The 9,718-nt window shown below is 35.1% G+C and overlaps 1 long non-coding RNA gene across 1 annotated transcript; it reads left to right on the forward strand.

Moving 5' to 3' along the window:
• The first annotated feature begins 6,642 nt into the window (after positions 1 to 6,642).
• LOC106148867 lies at positions 6,643 to 9,508 on the forward strand. Its single transcript, XR_001234591.1, has 3 exons — positions 6,643 to 6,729; positions 6,898 to 7,033; positions 9,207 to 9,508. It is a non-coding gene; the product is annotated as an uncharacterized LOC106148867 (long non-coding RNA).
• Positions 9,509 to 9,718: the final 210 nt, after the last annotated feature.

Consider the following 9,718-nt stretch of genomic DNA (forward strand, 5'->3'; position numbering starts at 1 on the left):
TGCTTTTTAAAAAAGCTTTTATTGATGTCAAGTGAACTGTGCAAAGTGCCCAATTAGATACATTTTGATCAACATAATCAAGACTATAAATTTACCCATCACTTCAAAAGTTTTCTCCTACCTAGTCATCCTCATCTCTTAGTGGCACAGATCTGCTTCCTGACAGCACAGAATTTGTTTTCGTGGAATCACACAGTTTCTACTCTTCTTGTGTTGGTCTTCTTTCACTCAGCATTAGTAGTTTAGAATTAATTATGTTGTTTTGTCAATCAATAGTTCATTCTTCTCTTTACTGCTGGGTAGGAAGTATTCCATGGTGTGGATTTGCCGCGATTGATTTATTCAGTTGCCTGTTGATGGACATGTTGGTTATTTCCAAAATGTGGCTACTTTACAAATAAATCTACTATAAACACTCACATATGAACCTTCCTGTGCCATATGTTTTCTTTTCTCTTGAGTAAATTCCTAGTAGTGCCATGGCCAATTCTGTAGTAGGTAAACACTTAACAATTTCCCAAACTGAAAAACTGTTTCCAAAGTCTTTCTACCGTTTTATGTTCCTGGGGATGTATAGGAGCTCCAATTCCTCCATGTCCTCAACACTTGGTATAGTCAGACTTTAGCTTTAGCCACCAGGTGCGTGATGGTGTCTCACGATACCATAAATTTCTCTTCCCAATCTCTAATGCCATCAACATCTTTCCACATGCTCATTATTTCTTCTTTTATGAAATTTCTTTTCAAATCTTCTACCAAGTTTTGCTTTCTTATTATTGTTTTGAGAGTTTGTCATATATTAATTTCTAAATATATGTCGTACAAATGTTTTCTTCCAATCTGTGGCTTCTTTGTTCACTTTCCTGCCAATGTCCCTTGGACAGTGTAAATTTTACATTTTTATAAAATGTGGTATAGTAACTGGACTATGTTTTTGGTGCTATATCAAAGCATTTTGTGCCTAATGCAAAGTCACAAAAATTTTCTCCTCAAAGATTTATAGTTTTATGTCTTTTATTTATGTGCAAAAGAGTATCCCATCATTCTGGAGACTTAAAGAAAGGACTGTCTTTTTGCCATGGAACTGGCTTGCATTTTTGCTGAAAATCAGTTGTCTGCATGTGTTTAAATCTGTCTGGACTCCATTCTATTCCACTGATCACTTAGCCTATCTTTATGTCAATAACACAGTGTCTTGACAACTATAATTTTATATGTCTTAAAGTCAGGCATTTTAGTCTCCCTCAAAGTCGTCTTTTTCTTAGTTGTCTCAGCTGTCCCAGACCCTTTTAGTTTTCATAGGGATTTCCAGAATACCTTAGTAAATTTCTACAAAAACACCAGCTGGCATTTTGATCATGATTGCATTGGATTTATGGGTCAACTAAGGAAATAATATGTATAGTACTTTTAAGTTATTGATGACAACTTATGGAGGCTATCAATTTATTTAAATTTTCTTTAATATCTTTTTAGCCATGATTTTATACTTTTCACTGTCTTCACATATATACTAATCCAGGTTTCTTTGGGAAAACTATTCAGATCTATTTAGGGATAGTTACTTATTCAGATTTAATTCTAAGTACTGTACATCATATAATAATATTAGAAATGGTATTGCTTTAGTAATTTTAGTCTTGACTGTTGCTATGATACAGGTCTAGATATAGACACTGATATAGGTATAGACATTGATATAGATATAGATACATTGTATTTTGTGTATTGATCTTGGCCTTCTAAACTCTTATTCTAATAATACTTTGGGAGGTGTTTCTCATGTTTTTCTTAGATCACCATTCATCTGCAAATACTGTTTTACTTCTTTTCTATCTTGATGACTTTTATTTGTTATTTTGACTTATATTTGCTAGAAATTCTGGGAAATGTTGAACAGAAATGGTAAGAGTAGACCTTCTGTCTTGTTTCTGTTCTTGGAAGAAAAGTATCCAGCCTTTTACCACTAACAGGAATGTCATCTGGGATAGAATGCTAAATGACAGATTTTTTTTTCTTTCAGTTTTATAAAGATGTTATTCTACTATCCTCTCACATAGAGGTGCTATTTTTCAGTTTGAGGAAGTTCCTGCTTATTTCCAGTTTTCTGAGTTTTCCATAGAAATAGGTGATGGATTTTGTGGTAATCATGTAATAGGTTTTCTTTTATGCTTATTTATATGTTAAATTATGATTGCTTTTCTAATAATAAATCCACATTATGTAATAATCATGATAATGCTTATTTTATATATTATTAAATTCAGTTTGCTGAAGTTCTCTTCTGAGTGTTCACTTTTATGTTCCGTGGTCCCTAGGTATTTTTGTTCTATCTGTTCGGTTCATCTATCAGGGTGATGCTGACCTCACAAAACAAGCTGGGAATCATTCACTCATTTTCAGTACTATAGAAGAGGTTGTGTTACACTGCTGTGATTAATTTTTCAATGAAGACGATAACAATGTGTAATATAACAACCACTGTTAATCCTTATCATTTGGTTTGAAACCCCATATCATTTTTAATGTCCTTGCATTATTTTGTTTGTATTTTGCTATTGTTCTTTTTTTTCACTATTCTCTTTAAAATTTAAAAAAAAAAAAGCTACTTAGGCCTACAGTTGTCTTTATAAGAAGGTTTTTAACTATATGTTCAACTTCTTTAGTAGACAAAGGGCTGTTCAGGTTGTTTCTTCTTGAGTATGCTTTGATAGTTTATGTCCTTTAAGAAATTTGTGCATATTAAATTTTTTAAATGGTTGACCCAAGAGTGTTCATAAAACCCCTTTATTCTCTTAATATCTATAGATTCCGTAGTGATTGTCACTTACTCCTCTCTTTCCTGATATTGGGAACTTGTATTTTCTACCTTTTCCTGTTACATATGGTACAGATTATTCAATCTAACTGATTCTCTCAAAGAACTAATTCCTGGTTCATTAATTATTTCTAGTTTTTTCTAGTTTTTTATTCCTTTGACTTCTGCTCTGATCTGTAGCATTCTTTTCTTCTTACTTGGGGCTTTATTTGCCTTTCTTTTGCTACCTTTCTAAAGTGAAAAATGAAGTCATTGATGTGAGAGTTTTTTCTTTCCTAACATAAACATTGAATGCAATAAACTTAACACTAAGTACTATTTAAAGGCATTGCACAATATTTGATATGTCGCATTCACATTTTCATACAGAGGAAATGATTTTCTAATTTTCCTTTTGATTTATTTGTGACCAGTGGAACACTTGAAGTAAGTTGTTTCTAAATATCTGCCGCTTTGCCAGATAGCTCTCTGTCATTCTTTTCTATTTAATTGCATTTTAGTCAGAAAATGTGCTCTGTCTTGACCTGAATACTTTTTAAATTTTTGAGTATATGTTTTTATGGACTGGAATATGGTCTTTGGTAAAAGTATTACTTAAAAATTATGTATATTCTGTTGTTGTTGGGTGGAGTTTTCCCTGAATGCCAATTAGGTCAAGGGGTTGAAAGTGCTGTTTCAGTGTTCTATGTTGTTAGTGAATGTCTGCTTCTCTAAAAAGAGGTGTTCAAACCCATGACTCACATTGTGGATTTTTAAATTTATCTTTATAGTCCCATTGGTTTTGTTTGTGAAATTTGAAGCTCATAGGCACTTAGCATCATTATGTCCCTAGATGAAGCAGTCCCTTTTCATTATGAAATGACCTTCATTTCTGATAATTTTCTTTATTCTGAAATCTACTTTACTATTAATATTGCCTCTCTGACTTTCTTTTGATTAGTGTTGGCATAGTGTATATTTTTCATTCATTTGCCTTAACCTGTTTGTGACTGTATAAAGTATATTTCCTGTAGATGATACAACCAATCTTATAATTTCTGCTTTTAATTGGGATGTTTGGATCATTGACAGTTACTGTATTTAACAGCACAGCCAGGCTGATGTCTATTGTCATGCTATTTGTTTTCTACTCATTCTTTCTCTTCTTTCTTCTCATTTCCCTTCTTTTTTGTCTCCTTCATTTGGATTCACTGAATATTTTTGTTACTCTATTTTATCTCTTTTGTTGGTTTACCAGTCATAAGTCTTAGTTGTTATTTAGTAGTTTATTTAGTGTTTATACTATGCATTTATTGAGATGTTCCTTCAAATGTCACTATGTGTTCCAGACACCTCTGTATTATTATTTTGTTTAATAGTGAAGTGTTACTTAAAAATATTTTTAAACCAGAAAGGAAAAAACATTTAACTTGTGATCACCTCTTCCTGCGTTCTCCATTTCTTTGTGACAACCTATATTTCCATCTGGTATCATTTCCTCTTGACTTCCGTATGCTACTGATGAATTCTTTCCACTTCTGTGTATCTGGAACAGTCTTTATCTCACCTTGTTAGTGAACAACATTTTTTTATGGGATAGAATGCTAAATGACAGATTTTTTTTCTTTCAGTTTTATAAAGATGTTATTCTACTATCCTCTCACATTGTTTTTAACAAGAAATCTGCTAGAATTAGTGTTCATTATTCTGTGTATACTATGACCCCTCCCTTGGCTGGTTTAAGATATACTTTTTAAAAGTTTTAAAACTTATTTTTACTTTTGAGCAATTTGATTACAATGAGTATTGGTGTAGTTTTTCTCAGGCACCATGTGGTTGATATTTGTTTATTTGTTTGTTTTTGATACTGGAGATTGCTATAGCCCCTGATATATATATATATATATATATATATATATATATATATATAATATTTTTTTTCTGAGACACATTCTTGCTAAGTCACTAAGTTACCCTGGCTAGTCTTGAACCTGTGATCCTCTTACTTGAAGCCTCCCAAAACACTAGGATTCAAGTGTATACCACACTAACTTGGGCTTGGATTTTTTTTTTTTTTTTTGGACCTTTGGATTTATAAATTTCTCATGATATTAAAAAGGTTTATTTTTTCAATTTTTTTCCTGTTCGATATTCTTCTTCTCCTTTGAGGACTCCAGTTCAGGATATATTAAGCCTCTACAATCTCACAGCTCTCTTTCTTTAAAAAACAAACAAACAGACAAACAAAAAACCCACTTTTTTCCTTTGTGTTATATTTTGATTTTTTTTTCACTATGTCTTTAAATCCCCTGATCCTTTCTTCTTCAAACTCCACACTGCCCTGCTGGATGCCAGCTCCTCCAGGAGAGGATTCCCAGACCCTTAGGTTGGGTTGGGTCACCTGACCTAAATATCCCCACAACTTCCTGTAGCTCATCATTTTTATTCTTTCTATCTAATTATAATTATTTTTAAAAATCCATGTCCTTCGTTAAATTGTGTGTTCCCAGGAAGGCAGGGCATACTATCTCCTTTTCTTTGCTTTATTCTCTTTGTAGCAGCAGGGCCACCACATGTACTTAGCAAACCTGTGCTAAGTGAATAAATCAATGCATCAATACACTTTACCTTCATGGGATGATAAAATGGGATCTTCTGGATTGACTGATCCCTGAGATACTCAGATTTTCTTTTTATCTTGGTAGTTTCCAAATGCAAACACACTATCAACTTAAACTGAGAGGAAATTATCATTCCTACGGCAAGGAGAGGAGGCAACTTCCCCAGTAAGAGTGATTTTCTGAGACTGCCACCACCATAGAATAAACTTTGTTTCCCCTGAAGGGCAAAGGACACAATGTTCACACCAGTCAGACCTAGGAGGGGACTTTAGAAATGAATGATCACAGGTCTGCTACAAACCAAGAGGAAGCGAAGACGAAACCTGCTGGGGTCACTGGCCTACTTCTTTAGCCACAGGCCTTGACCCCCACACAAAGCTCCTGACTCTCTATCCCATGCTATCCCCATGCACTGATTTCCACACAGCCCCCCATCTCCCCACAGAACCTGTGAAAGGAGAGCCCCACAGATAAATTTTGACTGCAGTGGTATCACTGACTAGCTGGACTTGTTTTTCTGCAAAGAAAAACTCTATAAGGTCACATTTTCCATGCAGGACAGTATTTCCTAATACACACATGTAACTGGAACTCTAAAACATCCCAGTGTCTATTATTAATAATGGTGAGGCCCATGGGCAAATATTTATGTATACAACCACTTGCAGGTACAAGCGAACCTCCCCCCAAAAAAGATACCAATGCACTTTATGGTATATACAGATAGATATGTCTTGAACTCTTTTAAATTAAGTATCCAAGTTTTCACCCATATCTAAAGGAAAAGTGTTTTAATCCAGTATGGTTTCCAGCCATGATTTCATCCTGGGATTGCTTTTGCTAGCCAACTCCTCTTTAGATAAAGTATAATTTTTCCCTTCTTATCACAGCCTACTAAACAATTCTTTTTAAAATATAAAGTCCTGGAATTTAATAAACAGATCAAATGATACAGGGACTCTCCTTCGTCTTCTTTCTGTTCCTTTGCCTTCTTTGAGGTCTTCTTGTTCCTCCAATTTTGAATGAAGGTGTTATGTAGAGCACCAGTCCAATAAAGGTCATCACAAAACAAAATAAAAAAGATAAGTTTATTTCCTGTTTATATGTGTATAGTTAGTCTGTGAACACAGTGAGATTACAAAGATCCTTATTGCTGGGGAGCAGTTAGGTGATACAGTCAACACCCTGACCATGAACTTCCTTTTCCCAACAGATAAATCATGGTGCTGGGGAAACTCATCTATCTGAAGAGACATCATTCCATCTGCTGTTTCATAACCAGGAAGGCTCTGAGCCTCAGCACAACACAAGGTCAGGAGCTGTCACACTGAGGATCATGTACAACCTACATCAGCAAAGGTGGAAAGGAGCATGGTCTCTAATCTTTCCATGGAATTCTTAAGTTGGTTAAACCTGTCTGATGATGATTTTGCCCATTGTACTGACATACTAACTAAAGAATGGCTTTTGTTTTGACAGCATGTTCAGGTTTTGAAGGGAAATGCAGAGAAGAGTAAGGAAGATGGGCCCAACCTTCTTCCCAGGCTTTCGTGGAATCAACCCTGGAATCACTGAGATGACAGATGTTGGAGACAGATGCCCACATATCCACTCGGTAGCCAGGCTTAATGAGTGAACACAGAACAGCAATTAGAGAATTCATTAATTATACTCCAGGTTCACGTCCATTGTTAACGCTAATCCTTTATTTGGCTAATGACTTCAGCTTTTCTTATAATAATTTGGGCTTATCAGTGAATGATAACATCTTCAAATTTCCATAATTGTGTAAAACTCACACTCTGTACGGAACTCTTTCTTGTTCTAAAAAGGACTTAAAGTAACTTCTAAGGGTACATAAAATGCTTCACGAAAATACAAATTAGAGGGAAAAACAAACAATAAAAAGCAAGAATGAAGCAAGGAATGAGGCTAATATAAAACTATAAACTACAAAGTCTTATGTGCTTAAGATTCTATATGATAAGCTGGAATAGTTCTGAGAGCTCAGCCAAGATTTTCATCCACGAAAAACGCAGGCATTTCTTAAATCATAGTTAAACATTCAAAACCATGGGTCTATTCTAATTCAATAGTTTGTTCCTTGTCTTTCTTTTTTTTTGCACAATAATACTATAGCCCACTGTGTCCTATATTTTTAATAGTTTGATACAGATATAAAAACAGAAATTCCTTCAGGAAATAAAACGAAGAAAACTGCATTTGGGGCCACTCTGAATTCTCAGGCCAGCTTCTGAGAGGAGGGTAATGAGATTCTGCACCAGTAGCCTTTCAGGTGGTTGGTCTTGCTCTTAAACTAATTCATGTGCACTCCTTTGCACACTCTCTTGCCCTCCGCCTTGAGCAATCCCCATTCTGACACAAGAGCCTCCTTTCTAGGCACGGAAACTGTTTCAAGATGTTTCCAGCTGGGAAATGGCCACCTGTATCCATTCTAGTTGGGACTCTAAGTTATCCTACTGCTCAAGTCTTGTTGAGGAAAGTTCAAAAGGTGCTCCTCTGAATCATTCATGCTTTTGCTATCCTTGACCTAAAGCAATCTGGTGGATTTAGGGTACAGGGGTGTCAAGCTCTTACCTGAAAAAAATTTAAATTTATATGCTCCAATATTCCAATAGTGTATGGATTTTTACTGTATTCTAATGCTGTACTTTATACTGCATACATGTTAACTTCTAACATGAAGTATTATAAAGCAAATATAATTTACTGATAATCTACTCTTTATTATTTTGATCAAAACAGAAACCCAGATGCTAAGATATAATTTCACATAAATGTGTAGCATTATCTTGTACATGAACTCATATTTGTTTGTGTATATAAGCTAAGGTAGCAAATAATGCAGTTTAATTTGTTCTCAGTTGGTTTAAAATGCCTATGCTAGAAAACAATTACAGTAGCAGACTTTTATCTGCGTTATATTAATATGGAAACCTTCTTTGTGATTTCAAGACCAGGAAATGCATCTACATCTGCAGGGTAAGAAATATGCAAATTGACATCAAAATCAAACTGAAAAAACATATAGTGTGGGTTATTTCACCTTTGCAAGCTGGGAACTATTAAGTAATGGCTGCCTCCTCTGGCTCTCCACCCCATTCAGTGAAACATTCTGAACACAGCCCATGTTTTTGAGAAGAATGTGCTCCGCTGCCCCTTGAAAACCCCGTTTCATTTAGTTAGTTAATGATGGACCATTTTGACTGGAACATCCAATCCCCTTTCATCAATCATGCCTTTCTGGACTGTCGGTTTTACAGCAATGATTATAAAGCCTTTTCCTACCCATACTTGTGAAGAAAGACTCAGACCACTGCTCTACTTATGATTTTCTAGGGACTTGTGTCTTCTACTTCCTTCCACATGAACAGATCAAGTTAAAGAATAGGAAAAACCCTACTAGAAAGAGGAAGTTGGTGACTCAAGTGTTAATCTAGAAAGTCTTGTTATTTGGTGCTGGAAAAGGACATTGTAAGAAGATGGCTCTTTATATAATGCAAACCTGAGGAATACAAAACACTGTCAACCATGAAAATAAGATTTAATTTGGAATCACAACACACAGGATTTTTTCCCACTTTAAATTCTTCTTATTCAATCGTATTTGTTATAAATATTCAATAGAAATGCAGTTTTCCAAGGCTGCAATGGTCTTTAATAAAGCAAGCCATGTGTGGCTTTTCAGCCAAGCATTTTCATGCTTGGTTAACTGTCAGGATGTTCATGTTCCTTTCCTCAAAATTATTATTTGTGATTCTGCTTAGGTCTCTGAAAAGCAACTTATTCTCTGGCGACTTGAGGAATCATCTTCACGTCACAATTCCATCAACATCAAATGCACAAAGCATTTCAGACGTGATTTAAGGAGAAGGCGGACCTTCCTTTGGACATGGCCAAGCAGCCATACAACATTACAATTAATTCAGCCTGGTGCAAGTGCTTGTCTGCAAGTCGGAAGGGCTGAGTTCAGCTGCAATTCTGCTACTTGCTACTGAACTTGCTGCTTAGCTTTGGGCAAGTTATTTTCCCACAACAGACCTAGGGAGTCTGATCTTTAAACTACAGAATTTGGATTCATTGGAGGATCATTAAAGTATTGGCAGTGGGCCAAATCCACTCTGCTTTTGTAAATAAAGCTTTATTGAAACATAACCATGTCCACTAGCTTACTACTGTCTATGACTTTAAATGCATAAGGAGAAGCTGTGACAGATGACTTGGCTTGTAAAACCTAAAATATTTACTATCTGCCCCATTGATAGAATAAACATACGTC

The sequence above is a fragment of the Chinchilla lanigera genome, unplaced genomic scaffold (genome assembly GCF_000276665.1).
Source record: "Chinchilla lanigera isolate Chin_1 unplaced genomic scaffold, ChiLan1.0 scaffold00030, whole genome shotgun sequence".
NCBI lineage: Eukaryota > Metazoa > Chordata > Mammalia > Rodentia > Chinchillidae > Chinchilla > Chinchilla lanigera.